The following is a 23502-nucleotide window of genomic DNA, read 5'->3' as shown; positions in this document are numbered from 1 at the left end:
GCTACAATTAACCCAGTTTCTTAGGATGTAGCTTCATCTCCTCCTTTAACTTAAGTCTTACAAAATCTTCTTTCTGTAGTTTAGGAGTTCCTCAGATTTTATCGTAGCTGACTTTCATTTCCCCAGTTCTTTTATATTTTCATGTATTTTGTTTGGCTTTGGGTAGATGGAGAGATTAAATTTGTGGTTGGACATCCTGAAATGAAAGTATAAATCTGAAATTTAGACCATTCTGAACAGAAGTGTATAAATATGTTAGGAAAGGGCTAAATCAGAAGCTGATAAATCAAGACTATTCTATCAACCTAATTAAGAGATAATAATGACAATCTAAGGCAAAAACTACTAGGGATAGAAAAGAACAGCTGCATTTGGGAGACATCTGGGAGAACACCACCAGGATTAGACAATTATTTTGAAGAAAAATAATAAGGGTTAGAAAGGAGTAAAGATTTACTTTCCAAGTTACCTGCAACAGCTGTCTATAAGTGAAATATCCGAGACATAGAATACAGAGTTGGAATAGAACATGAGTAGGGTAACTTTTAGTGCAGAAATATATGAATTAATTACTGGAATTTTTTGAGTTGCATGTGATTTTAGACATACAGATATTGTTGCCCAGAAGGCAGTTGAATATATGACAAATTCTGGTGTGGTGATTGTAAGAGAGATGAGTTTTAGCAAAATGACAACAACAATAACAACAAGGATACTCTCTAGGGAAGGGAATTGGTCATGGCTTCTATGAACCATTTTAAGCTCATCAACATTGTGATTATTAGCTAGGTTTCTGTAGGATGACTCTGGGACTTTCTTGTACATACATAACTTGTGAGCACTAAAAGGGAGCAGAACACTTACTGAGATGGAAGCCGAAAGTGATTTCCTTGACTTGAAACATCAGAAAATAATTTTGCCTGTTTGAACTTTATGTGAAAGATAACATACATTTTATAATCTGTTTCTGGTTTCTTTTATTCAACAATATACTTGTAAAATTCATCTGTGTGGTTGTAGGTAGTTGTAATTTATTCACTTCAGTATTATACAACATATGAATACAACGATCCATTCTTTTGTTTGTGCACTTTTGTGTAATTTCCAGTTTTCAATTATAAACAATACTGGTATGAAAATTCTTGTACATGTTGTGTGGTAAACATTTGTACACATTTCTTCTGCATATTAATCTAAATGTGAAATTGCTAAGTCATTGGGTAAGCACATATTCAGTTTAGTTGATATTTCTAAAGAGTTTTCCAATGTGGTTGTAATTTACTAACAACAGCAATGTATGAGATATCAAATTGCTTTGCATCATCACCAAACCAGAGCACCACTTCATCAAGGATGATTATTCTCCACTACAAAGGCAAGACACTTCTGAATACTCTACACAATGTGCTGTGCATTATGAGGTTGCACTGGTGTAACAGGCACTACCCCTGGGCTCTTGAAAGTCTCAAATACAGGTCTCTGTGTTTCGGGTGGTTCTTTCCTTAATTCAGGAAGTTTCTCTGTATGTATACATAGTATGCTTCTGAATCCTCCACAAGGATCCTCTGCAGATACCCAGGTTTTCCTCTGTATGCAATTTTCTCTTCTTTGGTACTCTGTCCTGTGAAGTCTAGCCATCTAGAGATCTTGATATCCCTGGACACTTAGTTTCTTCATCTCTATTGAGGGGGTTAGTCAGAATCTGCCTGGGCTCTTTCTCCTTTCGGCACAGCCTGTAAATCTCCTCATCCTATGGATAGTGATGTTATTGGCTAGAAATGTCTGAGGGCACTCATCAAGGTCCAGGTTCCCCTTTTGAAACCAATGACCAATGTTGTAGCTGGACCAGTCCTTGTAGTTCTTATTATGATTGCAAGACATCTTCAGCAATAAGGAAGCAACAGTAAACTTTGAAAGAAACAAGGTTTATTACTCCTAGAGAGTTCAGGGCATGACTGGGGCCACACAGCAAGGTTCACTCTCTCTCTCTCACTCTCTCTTTCCATTTCCAGAAACCTGGGACTACTTCATTTAGCATTACTACAGCTACTATGGTCAGTTCATCATATTACTGTTTCTTTCATTTCCTTTCTTGGTTTAATTTCGATTAATCATATATTTTTCTGTTTCTCCTTTAATAAATTGTTATTTTTCTTACTTCTAGTGACTAACTTAAAATATGACTTGAATGATTACTGTATAGCTTGAATGATTACTATATTACTTATATAACTTATTACTATATAATAAATTCTTTTACTTTACCATCCCCTGATAATGCCAGAACTTTAGAGCCTTTAAACATATTTACCTCCTCAGTTTTTGTTTCATGATGTCTGTTTGCACATATTTTACAGGCCAAGATATTAAAATATTTGTATTAGATACTCAATATTCACTTATTTTCACTTCACGTCTTACTCCTCCACCATCTTGAAGCTCTTCTTGATAATTACATCTTTGATAAATTTGATAGATTACATTTATTAATTTGATACATGATTAACATACAACTATTCATATACCTTTATATAATTGCCATTGATACAAAATTTCATTCCACAGATTCAAATACACAAGAATGATAACGTTTTTCTTTTTAAGTTTTTGGAAACTCAACTTAATTTCTATTATTAGTCCCCATCCCTCCCAGATATCAAAACTGCATCCAAATCAATGCTGGGCTCCATCAACATCAGTCACTTCACCACTTCTCCAAGAGAGCTGATACAATGAAAAGACTTTATAAAGACGTAGAGTGAGAAACACTGGACTTTTCATTCTTGTTAGATGTTTTCCTACATTGCCATCACATAAAGAGACACTGACCATTTGAGTTTGTGTCATTGTACCATGAATACTGCTACTGAGTTACCCTGGTTCCCAGTAGCAATTTCTATGCATCTAGAAGGCATTTTGGTTCTTTAGGCATATTGGGCATAGTGAAAACCTCAGTCCTTACACAGCACTGGGAGTCAGAAAATGCAGTGAACTTGAGGGCCCTTTGCATTAGAGAACTATTTCTTTCATAGAATGTTGATACAACAACTAGTCCAGCCTAGGAAATGATGCAGACATGTTTCACTCTTAGATTCCAGAAAATTATCTGAGAGTTCTGCCACTTCTCTCACTAGCATGTTCCATATCTCAGGGACCTCAGAGTTTCTCCTCCCCAGAATAAGAAACCTCTACATATTCTTGAGTTACAGAAGCTCTAGCTCATTAGAATTCTTTGTAATTTATTGCCTATGACCTAAAACCCTGTTACACTAAGGCCTTAGGCTTTTGAAAGACAGATTGAATCACTGACTTTTCTACCCACCTCTGTTTTCCACTACAATCCTTTCTCAATAAATAGTAGACATGTCAAACAGAAATTAGAAACTTTGAAAAAATATCCCCCAAACTAAAGCATCAATTAATACAAAAAAATCACTCGCTTATTTATCACACATCTGTTTTGCCTTAATTTACAATTGTTTCCATTTTATTTTCCATAAATTATATATATGAGTGTGCATATTTTAGGTGTGCTTTTTAAAAGCATCATAGAACACTTATCATTATTACTACTATGATCATCACTATTATCTATTGAGCACTTACTTTGCTCCAGAACTATGCAAATATAAACCTATAAAATCTGAGAAATATTAATAATATAATTTTACATATTTATGTTAATAATGTGCTAATGCCTTTATGTTTATGACTTCCATATTTATGTATCTTTGTGTTGCTTTATTTTCTGTTTTCTTCTGCATGGTCATTACTTTGCTTTCTTTACTATTGGAGACATTTGAGAGGTATGGCTTCTGCTTTTAATTCACTCTCTCTATATTTGAAAACCCTGCCTTTACTTATATTTCTTTAATTGGAGTATTCTAATTCCTCTCTGCATAGGAAGGAATTTAGGCCAATTTGATTTTAGTTACTTTAAACACTAGACTGCTCAATTAGTTTTTGTTAAGATAAGTTCTTTGGGTCACCATTTCACAGTGTTTTTACTATATATTCAATGTTTTGCAATTAAATTTTATCCCTCTATGTAAAAATTTTTGTTTAGACATTTTTGATATATGCCATTTCACTGTTTGTAAAGGTATTGTTATTTTATTTTTTCTGGTTAGAAGAATTTATTTCGATTCGGTTTCATCATCTTCACATCTTTCATAAACATTTGAACACTGCTAAAGACTCATGGATGGGATATTTTTATGCTGTTCTAAGTTTAATGTAGGAAATCATACTTTAGAAACTAGAGGGGGATTAGTTTTTCAACCACCACAGAAAACAATATAAAGCTGTCCCATAGGGCTTCCCTGGTGGCACAGTGGTTGAGAGTCCGCCTGCTGATGCAGGGGACATAGATTCGTGCCCCGGTCCGGGAGGATCCCACATGCCGCGGAGCGGCTGGGCCCGTGAGCCATGGCCGCTGAGCCTGCGCGTCTGGAGCCTGTGCTCGGCAACGGGAGAGGCCACAGCAGTGAGAGGCCCGTGTACAGCAAAAAAAAAAAAAAGTACACTAGCAAAGCACTTAACTATTAATGGCTGATTGACAAGACCAAGGTGACATATCTGAAGTGGCTACCTGGGTCAGAGAAACTGCTTCTGTCCCTACATGCCAGTGGATACCTGTATCCGTATGAGGAAAGCCATCTATGCACCCGGGTCAGCCCTGGTATCTGCTGAAGCAGGGCCAGGGCTTCCTTGTTTAAACTGCCAAGAGCAAAGGACCCATGACCCACTGCCAAGTGGGCCTTCCCAGCCTATGGCTTGCACCTAGTCTGTCAGCCAAAATGGCTGTAGGCGAGTCCCCACTTACCCTGCTCCTGATGGGCTCATACAGATCTACTTCGGGCGTTCTGCTCTGAGTGTTGTGGAGCTTTGACCGCCGCTATGTGGTGACAGGTGGCAAAGATTACCTGCTCACCGTGTGGTTCTTCACCGAAGGCCGAGTGGTGGCCTACTCCACGGCCACTGGTCCTAGATCAAAGCAGTGACCTTGGACCTCTACTTCGCTGGGGCTGAGTGGGCGGCGGCAGCCAGCACTGAGGAGGTGGAGTGGAGAGGAGGAGGAGTTTAGGGCAGAGGCTGAAGGCCTTCTCCCCTCAGCCCGAGGCGGATTCTCTTGCCGGGTCGGCTCCAGCCCGGGCACACGCACGCGCGGCTCTGTGGGCGCTCACTGAGCATGCGCTTTATCCTCGCCGCCCTTGAGATGTGTGCTGCGCTCTCGCCCGGGCACGCGCAGGTGCGGCTCTGTGGGCTCTCACTGAGCATGCGCCTTATCCTCGCCGCCCTTGAGATGATTGCTGCGCTCTCGCCCGGGCACGCGCAGGTGCGGCTCTGTGGGCGCTCACTGAGCGTGCGCCTTATCCTCGCCACCCGTGCGGTGACTACGGCACTGGCCCGTGCCTTGCTCTCTGTCCTGCTCCGGAAGCCCCGCACCCAGAGAGTGACCCAGGCTCAGAGGCTGAGCTGGAGATGTTATTCACTTTCTGCCACGGCCACACCAGCCAGGGCGGCGATGGGGGCAGGGGCAGCAAGAACAAGCTGAGAGGCCCGGTCCTCTGAGGCCTGCAGGCCCCAGCCTAGGTGCTGGACGCACCGTTGTGGCAGTGCATACGTGAGTTACTGCTGCTAGAGGCCCTGGAGTGCAGGACGACGGCTCAGGGGCAACCCGGTTATCCTCTCCTGGGAGCACTGCATGCTCACTGCCCACCAGGAGGGCCTCATCTGCTGCTTGGCCAGCCGGCAAGGCCTTCACAGAGAAGGAGACGAGGGCTTGGCAGGAGAAGGAGGTTGGCCCAGATCGCCCAGATAGAGAACATCTCCTCACAACCAGGTAACTCCTCAGGCGGCACTGATGTGAAGCCGTGAATGGGGTGGACGCCCACCCCATGCCTAACCCTCCACACTGACCTGATTAACCAAGATTAACCATGGCCCATGAACTGCTAGGGTCCCCACCCTGCACAGACTTGGGGAATGGGCAGAGGATCCCCAGACTGACTCCGACAGACACAAGGGGTATGCAGTGCAATGACCCGTTCCTCTGCCTGTGTCAGTGTTTCCTTCTTCCCTGTCCCTAGGATATGACTGGTCATTCCCCAGCTCTCTGCAGTGTGCACCTCTGTGGCTGGTGGGCGGAGCAGGGATGGGGGTCTACCCTTTGATACTACTACTGTCTGTGCTTTCAAAGAGTGTTCAATCAGGGAAGCCCCTCTCCCTCCCTGTTCTCCAGGACCTTTATTTATACTAAAGTTCCCTGTTTTTTGAAATTGTGTTCTTGATACAATTTCCTCTGACTCTTCAAGATGATGTGCCCTTTCTTTGTACTTCAGTTTCTCATACATGCTTATTTTTTAGGCACTTGTCAACATTTTAAGTGATTGATGTAACTTTAAAAAGCTCACATTCTGTTTGGTTGCTGGTAATATCTACTTTGCAGCTGAAGAGAAGCTTGATGTGAACAGGTCATGTGCATATATTATAATATTTAGGAGCCATTCACATAGACTAGCTCCATAGGACTAAGGGCAGATACTCTCCTAACACACACTCTTCCTGGTCTCTACACCAATGGATTATATATATATATTAAAAAAAAAAAGACAAACTATGATATTCTAGGACTCTTCTTATAATTCCTTTCTCTCTTGTCTGCAAATATTACTTATGGAAAACACGTAATTACATTCATCCTGAACTTTACCCATATCCAGAATTCCTGACATACAACAGATTGCCAGTCCCTCCACAATATCTCTGCAACTCTCACTCCTATCCATATATAAATCACATATAAATTTTCTCCTCAATAAGTACAGTCCCCGACTCCCAACCCTGCCAGCTATTCTTTTTACTGCTGCTTATGTTCTTTGCCAAATTATTCTCTACATCAAGAGCAGGATATATTTACCTAAAATGTAAATTTATGTATGTCATTTATTTGCTGAATATCTCCATAGGCCCACCTAGTGACCTATTATACTGATAAAAATGGCACAGGAAATGAAAAATGACTAGTCTTGTCTCTTCTTCCCAAGTAATTGATGTGTACCTATTTATAAATAAGATTTGTTTATCTCTTAGGCATTTACACTGTTTACACTATAGTGATAGTGCCAAGAAGTGGATGGGCTTGGAGTATTAAATCCGTAATCTCCATTAATCCTTCCATTACAGTCCCCCCCAAATATACAGCCTGTGTAAATACAGAGTAATTGCTTTGCTCAAATAGGTTCAAAACAAATCTTATAATTCCCTTTCAAACCAGATTGCCACCCTGAGGTAACTCACAACCTGGGATTGTTGAATCCTATAAAAATTGGAGCACTTGGCTAGTATCAAAGTTTACTAATTTAAAAATTTCAAAAATGACGATAAATGTGAGACATGGATGAAGAAGCATGGTGAACTGCAGGACTCCGCACAGCTCCCCAGGTTGCTACTTGCTGCATTAGGATGTACTCTGGTTTGATTTTAACATCTTTGGTCTCTAAATAATGCATGTAGGTCATCATTAACACAGAAAGGAGCAAATTTATGAAACACCTACAAGTTATACCTTGATGATTGTAGTTTATATTACATTTCTCAAGGGTCCTAAAATACCGTGTTTATTTTCCATAAGCAATCCTGAACAGGCTAAGTACATCTTGCAAAAGCATCTCAAATATAGGGATTCTTCTACTACCAAATACCAAGTATGTGTGATTACCACATACCACTTTGCATGTTTGCAAAGCGATTGGACCAGGCCATCTTTCTTTTTCCTTTTTTGCAGCATCCCTGCAGTTAAAGAGAGACAGTATAGTCGTATTTCCAACGTTTCCTTTTCCACACAACAATATCCTAATATATAGAAATTTAATAGTATCTGTGGTTGATTATCACTGATTGTTTACATACCCATTGCACTTCAATTAATTATGATATACATGATACTCTACAGCATTTCATTTTGTATATGTGCTTTATAAAAGTACAATTGAATGATCATTAAGATAACAAAATTTAACTATCTGGAGTAACAGAGGATGAATGTAGACCATGGCATTTCTGATTTTTGCAGAGATATCTGCTCATATTTCAGGACAACTCTGGGATTTATTCAACATAGAGTAAAAGTGATCATAAAAGTTATTAATTGCATGGATCATTTGATTGCCAATTTTATTCATATATTTTAAAAGGGGGACACCTAAATTAGAGAGGGCAGCTGCCTTTGAAATGGTGTATTTATAGGAAAAAATCTACATTTTAATATCAAGTCATATTTTCTTTGTCATGATACCTAGTTGCCCTCTGTTCTAAGGCTTGTGTTCCTATTTATTATGTAACTGGGCAGGAATAATCTTTCTGTACTAATGGTAATATCTATGTAGATCTTGTCCTTTTTCCATCTGTTTTATCTTTGATCAAAACAAAAACTCATGATACTTGAATTCAAATAATTTGAGGGAAAGAACTTATGTTACAAAAAGCCTCATGCTCCAGTGAAACATTACTATGAAAAAGGAAACTTCCATTGATTTGACAACTTACCTGTCAATATAAAAACATTTAAAATTTCTTTTTCTTAAAAAAAAAAAAACCCTTCAAATTACTGCTTTGTATTTACTGCCATATTTTAAATAACACATTTGCAAAGAACTTTTGATTCTTGTTGAAAAAAGACTATTTTGTGCTGTTTATTAATTATTTATTCCTACTTTACACAATTACTCTGTAAGCTACTATTTGTCCTTATTGTTAAATCTTGGTTCACAACTTTTCATTAAATTAATTTATATATGTATCTATCTATCTAATGAATACTGTATGTTACATATATGTATACATAGCAAAGTAGCATATCTATTGAATAGTAAAATATGCACTTGGCACAATGAAACATTTCCAATATGACTGAACTTACAAACAAAACCATTTTATTGAGCAGGAATATTCAATCAATAATTCTGTCAAGTTGAATAAAACATTCTTTAGCAAGTATTCACAGAGAAACTTTGTTTTCAGCTAGAGATGTTATTCTGTTTCCATAGTTGTATAGAATATATAGGTTTAACTTTTGGTTCCCACTAATTCTTTGTAAATTTTTTCTTCTCATTTTAAAATGAAGGATTTTGATTAGTTTACAGTGAAACTTGTTGTGCTCATTTTGATTCACAATTACTGGTTTATTTTATTTTCCTAGTCGCAATTTGATAGATAGTCTATGTGCTTGTTTATTAATGCCTAAATAACAACCTCTGAAAAATAACTAAAAAGATTTGTTTTGGAGCCTAGCATGTAAGTACTGTGGCTCATCAAATTTGTTGGAATTCCAATTTCCTTAATGTTATAAATGCATGAACCAACTAGGTAAATAACTAATCAAGAGCTCTTTGGTTTGGTGCAATTAACAGGCATGAGGGTTGGAAGAGAGAGAGAAAGAGTAGGGAAAGGGAGAGAGGGAGCGAGGGAGGGAGAGAGAGAAAGTGATAAAGGGCGATAGATAGTTATTAGGCAGGAAATAAGAAAATGAACATACATGAATTTTCCTATAAAATTAGTAAATAAAACCAAACTAAATTATGAGTAAAAGCTCAGAAGCAAACAAAATTCAAGACACAGTAACAAGCAAGTTTTCTTTTTCCTGGATAATGGTCCTTGCTACACTATTACAGAGAAGAACTATCTATTTCTGTGCAGATGGCATAAGAGTTAAAAACTAGGCAATGTGTTTAGATGTGATGTCTAAGATTTTCAACATGTAGTATATGTCTTTTGAAAACTAGTAATGTATCCGTGATGCCTTCACATGGATGATGGATGATATCACTTGAATCAGCAAAACAGATGCACCCATCCATTTCAAAACTTAATGCAACTTAAAAAATACAAGAGGAGCTAACTCTTGGTAATTTAGCAACTTAGTACACCTTTGAGACAAGACAAAATGATTGAGAAGGAAAAGTAAATTTCATATGATTATGTATTTTAGAAACCTCTTGTTGCTTTTTTCAGTGTCCTAATTGTGCATTACAGCAAACAATCAATTTTGTTAAGATATTTGTAATAAGCCCTTACATTTTCCAGTGTCTTCCATCTAAAAGAATCATGTGGTGCTTTGCAGATGACAGGATATTAGCCTTAACCACCCCTCAAGTGAAGTTATCCTTAGGTTGAACAATGTAAAGTTCTTTGCCAGTTACATTTCAGTGCACTGAAGACTAACTTATCTTACTTATTAGTTTGAAACCACAGCCAGACTTTTACAGGATAGAATGTTGTCATCTGTCTTGGATCCAGAATACTGAAGCTAAAATTATTCTATATACAGAAAATAGTATTGATTTATCTGGCTAAAAGAGCATAATTAAATATTTGCTATTTCATTAATTATCAGCCAAACTAGTACATTCCGAGTAGAATAGAAAAGCAGATATATTACTACCACATGTGGTACACCTATATCTTTTGGTCTTCGATTGCACCTAAATATTCTTAAAGCACATTTTACTGATTGCAGCCCATAAATATCTTCTCTGATGACATGTACATAAAAACATTTGTTATGATATTTTCTGAACAAGTATCAACGTTGTTAAAGGTATATATTCAAATTTTATAGCATAAAAACTATAGCAAGTAATTGAGGTGTTTTTTTTTTTGTCTTTTTAACTTGTGACAATAAATGTAAATTTGATCATCTAACATTCAGAGTTATTTCTGCCTTAGAGATAAACTAACTAGAGAGTAATACAATGATGATATATTTTTTTTCTAGGAGAAACTCTATTTATTTACTTACTTATTTATGCTTACGTATATACCTCCCTCCTAGAAACTTTCAGCCATTTGCCTATTGGTTTTTGTATTTATGTGACTGAGATAATTGCTCTCATGTACTCAGCAGTATTTACTGGCGGCCAGCATAAGGAGGTCTGCTTCTTTGCTGTGCTTCTGATGATGCAATTCCAGCTTCTGAATGCAGACCCCCTCCCTGCACAGGCATACTTCTCTACTCCGTACTCACACTGTTGAATCAAAGAGAAAGAGGGAGGAGGAGAAAGGGGTCAGGGCCACGATGAAAAGATAATCAATAGGGAGAGAGGTGGAGGACTAGGATGGTATAGTGGGTTGAGCGGTGGCCCCCCAAAAGGTATGTCCAAGTCCTAATCGCCAGAACCTGTGAATGTGACTGTATTTGGAGAAAAGGTCTCTGCAGATGTAATTAAGCATTTTGAGATGAGATCATCCTGGATTACCCAGGTGGGCCCTAAACAATGATGGTATTTTTGTTATCATGGTCTACTGTCTCTCTAAGTAACTTTTTGTTAAAGTTTTAATGAGATCCATTTTCCTTACATTTGTAGATTGCTAAAACGTTGATACATAACCAGTGTGCAACATAGGAAGGCATATCTGAGAAACACAGATTAGCTGAATTAAAATATGTTGACTCCAACCTCTTTTTATCTGTATTTATTAAATGTCACGTTTTCTTTTACTTATATTAAGGGTTTTAATATTTCAGCACTAGTAATCCAATGACACATCTTTCATACCAAGTTATCTATTAACACCTTTGGACACATGCCCTTCAAGATTACCTCCCTCCCTACCTAGGCAATAAAAATTAACATTTTTCTATTGATGAGATTTTTACTCCTACCAAGTTGGAATACAGTTTGATATTTATTATCCATGAAACCAGAATGAGTTTTAAAGTAGATGAAGTATGTTCTCTTCTTAATTAAAAAAATATTTTTTGCAGCTTTCTATTTCCTGTGTTTATATTGAAGAATATATACTAAACCACATTCTATCCAGTTATGTTATGATTACTAGATTCTTCTTATACATGCCCATTAAGTTTATTTCCTCACTTAGTATGTATTATAATGGTATCACAGCAGGTCTCCATGGTGTTCTCAGATTATATAATAATTTTTGAATGGGATATTCTGATTCCCTGTGTTTGACATAATGCTTCTGACAGTATCACAGCCACACAAAGCCAGTAGAAAGCCAGATATACGTTATTCTCATAAAAGCTGTCTCATTGACGCCAGTTCTTACAGAGATGACAGACATTCCTGCCCCAAATGAATGAAGGACAGTAGCTGGTGATTGCTCATTGACATGAATGAGACAGCCCTCCTGGAAGCCATTTTGGTATCCTCGCTTTCTTTTGTGTGGACAGAAAAATCTAATTTAAGACCTAGAAGTAAATGAATCCTTGTCATTTTATTTCCTGATTCATCATCTTATATTAGATAAACTTGGAGTTATATTCAAAATGATATTATGTAACCCAATGAAGCACAGCATAACCTGTCATATCCTAATATAATAAGATATGATGTATTAGAAATCATTTAAAGCAATCACTTCATTTCAGCTTGGGTACCTACTGTTGATTCATGTGCATTCTTATCCTGAATTAATTTTGGTAAAAGTGAAACAATATTATTAGAATAAAAATTCCTCTTAAATCTTTGTAAGTTGACTGAAGGTTTTCATGTATTTGCTACAGTTTTATTAGTTTCTTGCATGGTTGTAAATACCTACTTTAATAATAGAAGTATTATGTATGCACTCTTGTCATCTTTTCTGTACATCCTTCTTTATTTTAATTTTTCTATAGAAAAATTAATGAATGAAGCTAGCAGAAATTCAGTAAAGAGAACAATGGGGACATGCCCTATATTGATACTCTTTAGGGATGAGTATTTTTTTTTTAACTATTTACTTTTTTAACTTTTAACTCATTGGATTGGATGTAGGATGACATGAAAAAACATATTATAGCCATAGTAACAGCTATATTATGGTAAAATAGTAGACCCTTTAAAAAGAAAGAGCCTGTGAAATGCAATTTTCCTGGCTAAATTTAAGTAAAGACACAACTATAAACAATTTACTATTACATTTTATTTAAAAAATCTTATGTAAGCTATCAGATCCTTTGATTATGTGAATGAGACTTGGCACCTTTTTAGATCTGGCATTTCTTATGTGGAATGAAAGTGCAAAAGAGTGCTTAAAGGATTGTGATATCCCTCAAAGTTGTTTTATTTTGGGGGGGAGTAGATTTTAATTTTTGTTTGTTTTGGTTTTTATTAATTTTTCTTTTTCCCATGTGAAGGGAGAAAGCAGGAGTCTTTTCTCATGCATATGACATATTTCAAGATGAAGATAGGTGTTTCTTGAATTTCTGGAACTAACCATGAAAAGTAGAGGGTTGATGTCAGTTACACACTTGTCCCCCCTTTTCAGTTGTGTTCTTCTGAGGTCTTTAAAGATAAGGGTGTATATTGAGTAAGCATGAAGCCTACAGTAGCACTTGTCTATTTGGGAGTATATATGTAAAATACAAAATTTCTCAAGTTTCTTCAAAAATAGAAACATGAATTTTTGTTGTTTTCTGTTGTTTTTGTTTGTTTTTACACAAAAACAGACTCTGTGGTCTTTATACATTGTTCCTTATTCAAAATAGATAGATACATGGCGGGATATGAGTTTAACTCATCCTGAGTTATTTCATTAGGATAAACTATCTAGAGGCCCACCCAGCTCTTTAGCATAAACTATCCAGTGTAGTCCCCAGGGGCCCACTGTGAATAACAAAGAAATTCCTATCATTCTGGAAACTCAGAGTTTAGAGTCTTCCTCCCAGAAACAAGGGGCAAAGGCCAGCCAAATTTTTTATTTGTACATAGGCAGTTGCACCACAAATATTTACTAGCTTTAATTGGGAATGTAATCTAATCTTTGTTCCTCAGTTTCATCATTTTTAATGTGGGGATAATGTTAGTACTTATGTCAAAGAACAATTATGGAGTTTTGATAAGTTAATATGTATAATATATAGTTAATATATGTAAAGCATTTGGAATGGTGCCTGGCACATATAAGCTCCATTGAAGTGTAAATAATTATACTAGTTATTATATTTATTATTTACTAATAATACTGATTTTTATTATTTCTCAAAATGAGGCACTTTTTCTCCATAGACAAATACAAATAAAATAACATCAGAAGTTCTCTTTTAAAGCAATAGAATTTGATTAGATGAAATATCCTGAAAAGAGCATATAATTTGTATCTGTTGGAAAAAGTAATTAGCATAAGTCCTTTTAAAAGGAGTTAATACATATGTATGTATCAATATTGTATATAAGCACTCATCTCTCTGATTATAACAAGAAGAAGAAGAAGAATCCCAACCCAGATGCAAAACATCCAAGTAAATTGTACCACAGCAGAAAGGGCTTAACATCTAGATTAAGTGATTGGTTTTGAAGACTTTAGAGCTGTCACTTCACTCTAAGTTAATTTTTTTGGCTTTGTTTGGAGGTGAATGGTAAGAATATTATCAATACTTGAAATTTTAACTGCAATTTTTAAGTGTCAAAATTTCCAGTCAATTAGAGCTTATTCAAAAGGTACTAATTTTGTGATTTTTTTAAATGAAGCATCATTTTATTTTCCCCTCATTTTTACATTTAATACTTTTTGATACAGTTAACTGCAATGATGCTGTATAAATATGAAAATATTTTTTCAATGAATAACTGAATGATTATGCTGAAAATTAGAAATACTTAGTGTTTGTTTATATCTTGACAATGAAAAACACAACGTAGAACATAATTTGCCTTACCATTCCAATTTCATCAGTATAGGAGGGCCAGATTTCAGTAGATAGGACTAGTGAAGTAGTTATTACCTCTACAAACCAGAGAAAATATATCCAGTTTTATTTTTAAGTTAGATGGAGATGTTCAAGCAACTTGGGTACAATTTATTCACTTCCTTATATTTTTTCCATTTCTTAAATCATGCTCTCCTTATTAAACTTTAACAACTTGCTGTCTTCCTCTAACCCCACAATTGTGAGAATCTAAGGCTTTTTACAATAATGTTGCTTTATAACAGGCAAGATTCTATCAAGTCTTAATTTTGCAGTATTTGTATCTTCCTCAAAATTGTAGTATTTTTACATCTTATTATTTTCAAATGATCAGAAAATGTTTTTCTCATTGCTTAGGGAAAAACTATTGTAAGCCTGTGCAAGACTGCTTGAATAACACACATTGCATCAAACTTCAGAGGTGAAGGCTAGCAGGAGCCAAGTTTGGGGCGTGTAATTTACCAGAGAGACTTTTTAAAAAAATAAGCTCTCTGTGTATTTCTATTTCTTACAGTCTAAATTATCAGTATGTTACACCATTTTCTATTTGTTTATTTTTTTTAAAAGGATATTGAGGCTTCTAATATATAATGCCTGATTTCTGATATCTCATACCATCTTGTTAAAATACTCATAAAAACACAAACATAGATCCAAGAGATTTAACTGCCTGGGAGTATAGGCATATTGGTCTATTATATGCCAGAAACCATGAGAAAATTTTATTCAGTGAAGTAGAAGCTATGGGCTCAGGCAGAAAAGTGATGGAGCCCAAGCAATATTCTGTAGAAAATTATGTCTTCCCACTTTCACATATCATCATTGTATCAAAGTGAAAGGAGTTGAGGCTTTTCACTAATGTTCACAATTAGTTTCCCAGATAATTAGGGCTTTTTCACCCTGCACTATAGTTCATTATTACCTCTCTTCTACAACAAATATGTAAGTGTAAATCTTAGAAATGTTGCCTAGGCAATTAAGGAAGTGAATAATGAGTGAAGTTGTAGGTTGGGGGAAGTTAACAGAAGTACAGTGTTAACCCTCAAAGAGCCATTAGATTTTCAGAGGGACATATTTTGCCCTCCATTCATTCTCTGATATATTGAAATGCCAGGCACAAGCTACTTCAAATTATAGGCCTCATAATATGCAAATGAAAAGTAAGTATCTGCTTAAATCATCACTTTCCCAGGAGCTAAGTGATTTAAAACAAAAAGCAAGATACTTGGCTTTAGGGAATGGGCATAAAATTGAGTCTTCTAGTTGAAGATGTAAGAGGAAGATTCTAACAATAAATAGGTAAACAGAGAAGAAAGACCAAAGAAAATTCTACTTTGTTCTTTAGCAATAAATTGCAGACCTGAATAAGTCTACTGTCGTTTAAGGATCAGTAAGACCCCTGAAATATTCCCAACTTAAAAAGTAGAACACAGTGCAACTTCCAACCAGAGATAAAAAGCTTACTTTTCACAAATGTGTCATGTAGAAATTAACAGTAATCTTTTAAGTGGATAATTTGTAGGCTAAGTAGCAGTGAAGCATATATTGAAGCACATAATGGAGTCCAGACTTCCATAATGGATGTAGTAGAGCACTACCAGATCACCCCTTCAGGAGGGAAGCGCTTATGTTCCCCAGCTTACAGGATTGATGCCTGTTGATAGCCCACAGCTAAGTCTTTCCCCAGGACCCTGCTGAAAGAATCTGCTTCTATGAAGCATGCACTACCTCGGGGAGTCAGCTGACATCTATTTTTTTTTTTTTAAACATCATTATTGGAGTATAACTGCTTTGCAATGGTGTGTTAGTTTCTGCTTTATAACAAAGTGAATCAGTTATACATATACATACATCCCCATATCTCTTCCCTCTTGCGTCTCCCTCCCTATCCCACCCCTCTAGGTGGTCACAAAGCACCAAGCTGATCTCACTGTGCTATGTGGCTGCTTCCCACTAGCTATCTATTTTACATTTGCTGGTGTATATATGTCCATGCCACTGTCTCACTTCGTCCCAGCTTACCCTTCCCCCTCCCTGTGTCCTCAAGTCCATGCTCTACATCTGCGTCATTATTCCTGTCCTGCCCCTAGGTTCTTCATAACCATTTTTTTTTTTTTTTAGATTCCATATATATGCGTTAGCATACAGTATCTGTTTTTCTATTTCTGACTTACTTCACTCTGTATGACAGAATCTAGGTCCATCCACCTCACTAAAAATAACTCAATTTCGTTTCTTTTTATTGCTGAGTAATATTCCATTTTATATGTGCCACATCTTCTTTATGCATTCATCTGTCGATGCACACTAAGGTTGCTTCCATGTCCTGACTATTGTAAATAGAGCTGCAATGAACATTGTGGTACATGACTCTTTTTGAATTATGGTTGTCTCAGGGTATATGCCCAGTAGTGGGATTGCTGGGTTGTATGGTAGTTCTATTTTTAGTTGTTAGGGAACCTCCATACTGTTCTCCATAGTGGCTGTATCAATTTACATTCCCACCAAAAGTGCAAGAGTGTTCCCTTTTCTCCACACCCTCTCCAGCATTTATTGTTTCTAGATTTTTTGATGATGGCCATTCTGCCCGGAGTGAGATGACATCTCATTGTAGTTTTGATTTGCATTTCTTTGATGATTAATGATGTTGAGCATCCTTTCATGTGTTTGTTGGCAATCTGTATATCTTCTTTGGAGAAATGTCTATTTAGGTCTTCTGCCCATTTTTGGATTGGGTTGTTTGTTTTTTTGTTATTGAGCTGCATGAGCTGCTTGTAAATTTTGGAGATGAATCCCTTGTCAGTTGCTTCATTTGCAAATATTTTCTCCCATTTTTGGGGTTGTCTTTTCGTCTTGTATACGGTTTCCTTTGCTGTGCAAAAGCTTTTGTTTCATTAGGTCCTATTTGTTTATTTTTGTTTATATTTCCATTTCTCTAGGAGGTGGGTCAAAAAAGATCTTGCTGTGAGTTATTTCATAGAGTGTTCTGCCTATGTTTTCCTCTAAGAGTTTGATAGTATCTGGACTTACATTTAGGTCTTTAATCCATTTTGAGTTTATTTTTGTGTATGGTGTTAGGGAGTGTTCTAATTTCATTCTTTTACATGTAGCTGTCCAGTTTTCCCAGAACCACTTATTGAAGAGGTTGTCTTTTCTCCATTGTATATTCTTGCCTCCTATATCAAAAATATGGTGAACGTATGTGTGTGGGTTTATCTTTGGGCTTTCCATCCTGTTGCATTAATCTATATTTCTGTTTTTGTGCCAGTACCGTACTGTCTTGATTACTGCAGCTTTGTAGTATCGACTGAAGTCAGGGAGCCTGGTTCCTCCAGCTCTGTTTTTCTTTCTCAAGATTGCTTTGGCTATTCGGGGTCTTTTGTGTTTCCATACAGTTGTGAAACTTTTTGTTCTAGTTCTGTGAAAAATGCCATTGGTAGTTTGATAGGGATTGCATTGAATTTGTAGATTGCTTTGGGTAGTATAGTCATTTTCAAAATGTTGATTCTTCCAATCCAAGAACATGGTATATCTCTCCATCTGTTTGTATCATCTTTAATTTCTTTCATCAGTATCTTATAGGTTTTTTTTATACAGGTCTTTTGTCTCCTTAGATAGGTTTATTCCTAGGTATTTTATTCTTTTTGTTGCAATGGTCAGTGGGAATGTTTCCTTAATTTCTCTTTCAGATTTTTCACGATCTGTGTATAGGAATGCAAGAGATTTCTGTGCATTAATTTTGTACCCTGCTACTTTACCAAATTCATTAATTATCTCTCGTAGTTTTCTGGTAGCATCTTTAGGATTCTCTATGTATAGTATCATGTCATCTGCAAACAGTGACAATTTTACTTCCTCTTTTCCAATTTGGATTCCTTTTATTTCTTTTTCTTCTCTGATTGCTGTGGCTAAAACTTCCAAAACTATGTTCAATAATAGAGGTGAGACTGGGCAACCTTGTCTTGTTCCTGATCTTAGTGGAAATGGTTTCAGTTTTTCACCATTGAGAACGATGTTGGCTGTGGGTTTGTCATATACGGCCTTTATTAGGTTGAGGTAAGTTCCCTCTATGCCTACTTTCTGCAGGGTTTTTATCATAAATGCGTGTTCAATTTTGTTGAAAGCTTTTTCTGCATCTATTGAAATGATCATATGGATTTTATCCTTCAGTTTGTTAACATCGTGTATCTCATTGATTGATTTGTGTGTATTGAAGAATCCTTGCATTGCTGGGATAAACCCCATTTGATCATGGTGTGTGATCCTTTTAATGTGCTCTTGGATTCTGTTTACTAGTATTTTGTTCAGGATTTTTGCATCTATGTTCATCAGTGAAATTGGCCTGTAGTTTTCTTTCTTTGTGGCGTCTTTGTTTTTTTCTGTTTTTTTTTTTTGCGTTATGCGGGCCTCTCACTGTTGTGGCCTCTCCTGTTGTGGAGCACAGGCTCTGGACGCGCAGGCTCAGCAGCCATGGCTCACGGGCCCAACCGCACCACGGCATGTGGGATCTTCCCGGACCGGGGCACGAACCCATGTCCCCTGCATCGGCAGGTGGACTCTCAACCACTGTGCCACCAGGGAAGCCCCTTTGTCTGGTTTTGATATCAGGGTGATGGTGGCTTTGAATAATGAGCTTGGGAGTGTTCTTCCCTCTGCTATATTTTAGAAGAGTTTGAGAAGGATTGTTGTTAGCTCTTCTCTAAATGTTTGATAGAATTTGCCTGTGGTGCTATCTGGTCCTGGGCTTTTGTTTGTTGGAAGATTTTTAGTCACAGTCTCAATTTCAGTGCTTGTGATTGGTCTGTTTATATTTTCTGTTTCTTCCTGGTGTAATCTCATAATGCTGGGCTTTTCTAAGAATGTGTCCATTTCTTCCAGGTTGTCCATTTTATTGGCATATAGTTGCTTGTAATAATCTCTCATTATCCTTTGTATTTCTGCAGTGTTAGTTGTTACTTTTATTTTTCATTTCTAATTCTATTGATTTGAGTCTTCTCCCATTTTTCTTGATGAATCTGACTAATGGTTTATCAATTTTGTTTATCTTCTCAGAGAACCAGCTTTTAGTTCTATTGATCTCTACTATTGTTTCCTTCATTTTTTTTGAATATTTTTCTGATCTGATTTTTATGATTTCTTTCCTTCTGCTAACTTTGGGGTTTTTTATTCCTCTTTCTCTAATTGCTTTAGGTGTAAGGTTAGGTTGTTTATTTGAGATGTTTCTTGTTTCTTGAGGAAGGATTGCATTGCTGTTACCTTCCCTCTTAGAACTGCTTTTGCTGCATCGCACAGGTTTTGGGTCATCGTCTTTTCATTGTCATTTGTTCCTAGGTATGTTTTGACTTCTTTGATTTCTTCAATGATCTCTTGGTTATTAAGTAGAACTAAAGAGCAAACAAACAATGATGAACAACACAATAAATGAAATTTAAATTCTCTAGAAGGAATCAGTAGCAGAATAACTGAGGCAGAAGAATGGAAGAGTGACCTGGAAGATAAAATAGTGGAAATAACTATTGCAGAGCAGAATAAAGAAAAAAGAATAAAAGAATTGAGGACAGTCTTGGAGACTTCTGGGACAACATTAAATGCAACAACATTCAAATTATAGGAGTTCCAAAAGAAGAAGAGAAAAAGAAAGGTACTGAGAAAATATATGAAGAGATTATAGTTGAAAACTTCCTTAATATAGGAAAGGAAATAGTCAATCAAGTCCAGGAAGCGCAAAGAGTCCATACAGGATAAATCCAAGGAGAAACATGCCAAGACACATATTAATCAAACTGTCAAAAATTAAATACAAAGAAAGCATATTAAAAGCAGCAAGGGAAAAACAACAAATAACACACAAGGGAATCCCCATAAGGTTAACAGCTGATCTTTCACAGCTCATCTTTCAGCAGAAACTCTACAAGCCAGAAGCGAGTGGCAGGACATACTGAAAGTGATGGAAGGGAAGAACCTGCAACCAAGATTACTCTACCCAGCAAGGATCTCATTCAGATTTGACAGAGAAATTAAAACCTTTACAGACAAGCAAAAGCTAGGAGAATTCAGCACCACCAAACTAGCTTTACAACAAATGCTAAAGAACTTCTCTAGGCAGGAAACTCAAGAGAAGGAAAAGACCTACATTAACAAACCCATAACAATTAAGAAAATGGTAATAGGAACATACATATCGGTAATTACCTTAAATATAAATGGATTAAATGCTCCAACCACAAGACATAGACTGGCTGAATGGATACAAAAACAAAACCTGTATATATGCTGTCTAGAAGACAGCCACTTCAGACCTAGGGACACATACAGACTGAAAGTGAGGGGTTGGGAAAAGATATTCCATGCAAATGGAAATCAAAAGAAAGCTGGAGTAGCAATACTCATATCAGACAAAATGGACTTTAAAATAAAGACTGTTACAAGGGACAAAGAAGGACACTACATAATGATCAAGGGCTCAATCCAAGAAGAAGATATGACAGTTTTAAATATTTATGCACCCAACATAGGAGCACCTCAATACATAAGGTAAATGCTAACTGCCATAAAAGGGGAAATCGACAGTAACACATTCATAGTAGGGGACTTTAACACCCCACTTTCATCAATGGACAGATCATCCAAAGTGAAAATAAATAAGGAAACACAAGCTTTAAATGACACATTAAACAATATGGACTTAATTGATATTTATAGGACATTCCATCGAAAAACAACAGAATACACTTTCCTCTCAAGTGCTCATGGAACATTTTCTAAGGTAGATCATATCTTGGGTCACAAATCAAGCCTTGGTAAATTTAAGAAAATAGAAGTCATATCAAATATCTTTTCCAACCACAATGCTATGAGACTAGATATCAATTACAGGAAAAAATCTGTAAAAAATACAAATACATGGAGGCTAAACAATACACTACTTAATAACCAAGAGGCCACATCTATTGACTGATCCACACAGGAGTACAAGGATTCATGCTGTTTGTCTCAGGTGTGAACAAACCTGAAGGGCCCTCTCAGCTTCAGAACTCTCTGGGATCAAATGAGGTCTTTAATGCAATTTCTCCTTTGCCTCTTTGCCTCTTCTGCTTCCCTTATTCCATTCCAGTTGTTGTTTCTGAGTGCCCCTCCCCCCCCATTAAACTTCATGGACACAAATCTCCCTTGATACCGTTTCCCAAGAACTAGACCTATGACATTTGGCACCAGAAGTGGTCTAAGGGCTCACACTGCAAAATGGGTTTTTGGAGCTGAGTTACCTCTGGTTGCCTACCCAATAGCAATGCAACTGTTAGAAGTTTTAAAGGTGTTAAGTGGAGATGGTATACTAGGAAAAGTGAATGTGCCTTGGAGGTAAAATGTATCAGACTTCAGAACTGTGAGGAAAAGTTATTATAGGGACTGTAGAATTAGTTTTTTTGTTGCTAGGGGCAATAGATGCTTTAGTAAAATAAAATAAAAGGCTGAGCGTGATAATTCAGCAATTAAAGGCTAAGTGTGAAAGCCTCCTGGACAACTTAAAAAGGGAATCTCACTTCCTCCACCTACATGACAGAAAAGTAGAGTACTCAGTCAGTCTTCATCATAAGGGTAGCTCCAGAGTTAGTTGAATTGTCAGAGTTAGTTGAATTATCAGGCCTATAAGTCATGCATACCAAGAAGGAATTGGACATTGACACATGGTATAGGTTAATGTGCTAAAAAATCTTGAACAACCACTTTCCTTTAATCTTCTGAGCTTGAGCATGTAGCCCATTCCTCACTGCTAACCTCTACCTCTGCATTTCTTTAAAGAAGACGGTGATGTGGTGGGTCTTTTACATAAGCAGAGTTTATAAATATAGGAGCACTTTCTTGGGATATACTATTTAACAAAATGCAAAGGACTCCATGACATGGTACTAACATACTGTTAGGATGACTCTTGGAAACAGAGAAAACAATGGCCCTCATTATGTGAAGTAAAAATGCCAGCATTAGAAGAGGTCAAAAGCCTCAGAAATGGGCATGAAGTCAAAAGAATTTTGTGTAGCACATGACAGCCCACCAGATACCATTCTTCCCACAAAAGGCACTAAACAACCAAGTAGACAAAATGACTCACCTAGTTGGTATCATCCAGCTTCTGTCATCAGCCACGTCAGTGTTGGCACAACAGACACATGAATGCATTAGCCATGGTGGCAGGAATAGTAACTATTCTTGAACCCGATGGGCTTCTACTCATTGGTTACTGGTCTAGTTACTGCTGTTGGTGTATATCCATTTGTCATCAACAGACTGACATTAAACCCTTGATATGGTACCATGTCTTTAAGCTATCAACCAGATATGTCTAGAGGTTTGATTACATTAGACCTGCATCCCTGGAAAAGGTAGAGATGCATCTTAATTGAAATATGCCCATATTCTTTTTGTGGGTTTCCCTGTCCTGCCTATATAGCCTCAGACACCTCTACTACTTGAGGCTTCTAAAGTGGTTGATCCACCAATCCAAGACCCACCATAACATTTCATCAACTCAAGTATTCTACTTTATAGGAAAGGACTTGGAATAGTAGTCACATGACTATGGTATTGTATCCACTGGTCCTATCAAATACCAAACTACTAAGATGCTGCTGGCCTGATAGAGCATTGGAATGGCTTATAGAAGTTTCAACTAAAGCAAAAGCCTTGAGATGATACACGGAAGGGATGGAGTGTCATTCTCTAAAATGGAGTATAAACTTTAAATCAGTGGCCATTATATGGTGTTATATCCTTAATATGAAATCAAGAGACTGGCAACTAAAAGGTGGAAA

The sequence above is a fragment of the Monodon monoceros genome, unplaced genomic scaffold (genome assembly GCF_005190385.1).
Source record: "Monodon monoceros isolate NGI ecotype Baffin Bay Population unplaced genomic scaffold, NGI_Narwhal_1 Super_Scaffold_11, whole genome shotgun sequence".
Lineage (NCBI taxonomy): Eukaryota > Metazoa > Chordata > Mammalia > Artiodactyla > Monodontidae > Monodon > Monodon monoceros.
This window is presented reverse-complemented; position numbering follows the sequence as displayed.